The 4,940-nt window shown below is 36.0% G+C and overlaps 1 pseudogene; it reads right to left on the bottom strand.

The window, feature by feature from the left end:
* Positions 1 to 2,698: 2,698 nt before the first annotated feature.
* LOC112934130 (large ribosomal subunit protein uL23 pseudogene) lies at positions 2,699 to 3,174 on the bottom strand (annotated as a pseudogene).
* Positions 3,175 to 4,940: the final 1,766 nt, after the last annotated feature.

The raw sequence follows: 4,940 nt of genomic DNA, 5'->3' as shown, positions 1-4,940 counted from the left end.
AAAAGTACCAAGTAGAAACCTTAGGACTGAAAGATATAAATGTAATGTTTAATGTATAAATGTATAAAATTCGTATCATGAGATCAAGAGAGAATTGAGAGAGGAAAAAGAATAAGGTTATTGATTTAAAGACAAACAAGTAGAAATTACTCAAAAAATGAATCAGAGAGAGTATTTAAAAAGAGAGATAATAAAAAAAGATAAAAAAGAGACATAAATAGAACCTCAATATCAATAATACCAAATAGTGTGATAATATCAAACAACCTGGGTAGCCTGGGTGGCTCAGTGGCTTAGCACCACCTTCAGTCCGGGGTGTGATCCTGGAGACCCAGGATGGAGTCCCGCGTCAGGCTTCCTGCATGGAGCCTGCTTCTCCCTCTGCCTGTGTCTCTGCCTCTCTCTCTCTCTCTCTCTCTCTGTCATGAATAATAAATCTTTAAAAAAAAATCAAACAACCTGATGTATGTGTAATTGGAGTGTCAGAAGAAGAAAAGAGAGCAGGGAATAAAAAATATTTAAAAGAAATAGTAGCCAAAATTCTTCCAAATTTAAACATCAAACATTATGTGTAAGAAGCTTAACAAGCCCCAAAAAGAACCAAACAAACAAAACAACTTACACCTAGCCACATCATAGATAAAAATTAAGGTTAAATATAAAGCAGCCAGGCAGACAGGACAAATTAAATAGAGGGGAGCAATAATACAAACACCTGTCTTTTCACCCAATAAATGGAGCCCAGGAGACAATGAAATAACATCTTTGATACGTGGAAAGAAAAAACTGTCCACTTAGAAGCCTATACCCAGTAAAACTATTTTTCAAAAATGAAAGCAAATGAAGATATCTTCGGATAAATTAAAGTTGAGATCATTCATTGTCAGTAGACCTGTATTACAAAAAAAGTGTTAGAAAAAGTTCTTTAAGCTGAAGAGAAATAACACTACTGGAAATTTGAATCTACAAAAAGGAATGAGGAATACTGAAAATGGTTTATAGGTAGGCAAATACACAAGGATAATTGTTTCTATAAGGAAATGTTTTTTAACAGTCCACAATTAATTATAATTTTTGCTATAAGTTCTCAGCTATAACTTTTTGTACTTCTCTTTTGTAGACTTCATGGAGCCACTCAGAGAACACTTCTTCCCTCCCTTCCAACTCTCTCCTGCCCTGGTTATATAACTTCTCCAAACCCTATGACCACTGGTCCTTGTTTATCTATGTATTTATTTTTATTTAATTTTATTTATTCAACATGTAACATCTTGTTTCTTAAAATTAAAAAAATGTGGGGATCCCTGGGTGGCTCAGCGGTTTAGCGCCTGCCTTTGGCCCAGGGTCTCCGTATCGAGTCCCGCATCGGGCTCCCAGCGTGGAGCCTGCATCTCCCTCTGCCTGTGTCTCTGCCTCTCTCTCTTCTCTCTCTCTCTCTCTCTCTCTCTCTCTCTCATGAATAAATAAATAAAATCTTAAAAAAATTTTTTTAATGTGCTTAAAGCAAACATGAAAACCTATTAGTATCTATTAATTCCGAGTGGTGAGGCACTGGTGTTATTATTTATTCTCTATTTATTTCTATATTTAAAAACTTTCTGTTAAAGATTTCCAGTTATTTCCATTTCAGAGTCACTATGTATGACTTAATTTGTCTTAAACCATTTTTCCAAAATAAATGTTTACATGAATAATTTATAAGAATGTTCATATGAAAACATTCAAAAGAATAATACCTAAATTACCGTTTCATTTATTTATCATGATGAGAAATTTAGTTTAAAATAATTTTTTACATTTGTGATGAGAACAAAATTCATTAATAAATGAATACTACATTATATTAAATATATATTATATTAAAATAAATCAGGACTTCTTTCTTCTTTTTTACCTGCTGAAGACAATTTTAGTCTTTCCTCTCTGCCTTCATCTTACAAGAAGAGCTTTGGTGATATAAAACCAGGAGAATCAGTAGAAGGACACCAGAATTGGAGAGGTAAAATGCTCAGAGATTAGTTGGGGAAAGGAGTGAAGAATTAAGGGTTTCAAGAATGGGTGACTTTCAAGTAGTCAGAGGCATCAAGGAACTGCAGCAGAGAGAAAAGAACATCCTAGGAATTGTGCCATGGGTTATTGATCTATATAATATATATATTACAATATTTTTAAATGATGTTAGTAAACATCGAAATACTTTTTAATTGCTGACTACTGTTTCTTTGTCAGTATTTAGCGCCTCAACATTTATTTGAATTACATGCTCATAAATTCCTGAAATGTATTTCCCTGCTGTTTCCTGAAAAAGACCTGGGAAGGGGAGGTCAGAATATTATATTCTCATTGCTGAATTGCTGAGGGTGGGGTGGAATTATATCATATAAATACAGTGATGGTAGAAGTGATGGGCTTTGGAATCTTCACAACATTTTATAATTGAAATCTAAAAATACAAGGTGTCATTTCTCAAACACCCAAGCACTTTGACATATCTTTCAAACTGTGACATCCTCTCCACCTACTACATATATAATATATATGTCCATGCATACTTATACACATGTATTATATTTAATATGTTATATATAACTATAATGCAGACAGTTAATCATATCTCTGTTAACTATGATTATATACATTCAAAAATATTTTTATGGTGAAAAATTTTATAATTAGTATCTATCCAACTGGACTCAGTTTAAATGATTCCAACTTTGTCAGCAACATCCAAAGCATCATAGTAAGGAGCCAGTCCAACATATACCTTCTTTTCTCCATCCAGCCTGATTAGGGCATTGACCTTGGCCATGTCAATGTCATATGGCTTTTTCATAGTCTGTTACGCTGGTGCTTTTTGGCCTTGACATCTACAAAGAACACAAGTGTGTTGTTGTCTTCTACTTTCTTCATAGTTGACTCAGTAGTTAGAAGGAACTTGATAATGGCACAGAGGTCAAGCTTGTTTCCTCTGGGGGTGCTCTTTTGAGGATATTTGGGCTGCCTTTGGAGATGCAATATCTTGGACTCTAAGAACATAGGTGATGTATGAATCTTCTTTTCTTTATGATTGTGGAAGCCTTTCAGCATGACTTTCTTGGCCTTCAAAGCCTTTGCTTTGGCTTCAGCTTTGGGAGGGACAGGGATTTCCTTCATTACCTTTGACACCATCTTCATGAAAAGATATACATTCAAAAATTTAAAATAAATCTCCCATCCCTGATTCTTACTCTACACAGTAAATGCTTTTGCCATTTTGTAGTTGTATGTGTACATGTGTTTACATTCACATTATAGAATGGTAAATGTACACTACTATTTCTTGGTTTTTCAGTTTTAGGTATTAACTATAGACTTCCTAATATGGGAGATGAAGATTTCACATTCTTATATAGTCATAATTTTTGGTTAAATCAATATTCAGTGTTTATATAAATATTATTCATGGCTGAGTGGTGTACTATAAAAACAATTTCTCTCTATACAACATTTTCCTACTAGAGAGTTGATAACGATTGTCTTATTATTTCACTTGCTTATTATCTACCTCTGTCAATCATTGTATATAATTATATAATCATGACTATGAGTTTATCCTAGGTGGCAAATGGAGGGCAGGGACTGAGACACCAGCACCATTCAGTGCATTCATTTGTGCTTAACCCCCTGTTTTCATCGCAGCCCTGGCCCTCAGTGTCCCTGAGCCCTGATTCAATTTAGATCAACCTCCAAAGAGTAACACTGCAATGTTCTGCAAAGGTGAGCAGTCACCAAAGCTGGAGGGTCTGGGAGGGAATATGGAGATCCAATCTTCTTGTAGACTTTCCACCAATCTTCCTATTTTGAACCCAAGCTGAATTCCACTTCCAGAGACATTCATGACCTTCCAGAGTTCAGACAAGCATCTCTACGTTGCATTTAGCCCTTCCCTTCTGCAAGCTTGAGTTTCATTTCCACCCCCAATTAATTTTCCAAATTCCTTTCCATTCATTCTTCTTTCCAGATTCCTAAATTTTGTTTCTATCATGACTTTTCCTGAAAACTGACTAATCTTGTACCAGTAACCTTCTCTGACTCTGTTTCTCAATCTATTAAATGAAAGAGTCATGCTCTCCTTTACAGTACCCAAATGCAAATCCTGCCACATCTTTCCTTCACACATCACCTCAGCCACCATTTGCCGTGAGAATCTCTGAAGGCTATGGCCAGAGCTGAGGATGTGCTGGAAATGCAAGTACTTGATCTGGGCTGTCAGTCAAGACAGAAACGCATTGATTTATTAATGACCCACAGAGAATTTCACAGAAAAAAAAGAAGTGTTTCATCTTTTTTATTACTGCTTCTTTTTCCAAGAGTTCTAGAAACAAATCCAGTCACCCATAGAGGGGATAAAGGAGTATGAAGAGAAGAGACAGGTGAATAAAGGGGAGAAAGGAGAAATGGGGGAGAGAAACACAAGGCAAGCTGTCTATTGTCCTGCTACATCCTTGTCTCCATTAGGGTGTCCTCATACCTCATACATGTCCCCAAGTCCCAGGTGGGTAGGCCCCACATCAAGATGAACTCCCTGGGTGTTCCTTTCAGGCACAGACTGAAACTCCACAACACAAAGGTAAAACTTGTGACAGCAAACTAATCGATCTCCTTGACATGGTGGGACATACATCTCATTTATCTTTGATTCTTCTTACTCTCTCTGTGATGAGTCTATTTTCATGATGAAGTATCATTTCGCAAGCTCAGTTGGCTGATGGATTGTGAAACTTACAAGACTAACTCCAGTAAGTTCTTTGAAGTGGATCAAAACACAGCCTTTGTAAAAATTGATGTCATCTAGGCTCCCTGTTTCAAGGTTAACAGCATAATTTACTTCCATAACATAGGTCTTCACTTGGTAGTTCAGATTGCTTTGCCTCTGTCTGTGAATCAATTTCCTAATCCCT

The sequence above is a fragment of the Vulpes vulpes genome, chromosome 3, assembly GCF_048418805.1.
Source record: "Vulpes vulpes isolate BD-2025 chromosome 3, VulVul3, whole genome shotgun sequence".
NCBI lineage: Eukaryota > Metazoa > Chordata > Mammalia > Carnivora > Canidae > Vulpes > Vulpes vulpes.
Note: the sequence above shows the minus strand (reverse complement) of the source record. Positions and strands in the feature narration are given on the sequence as shown.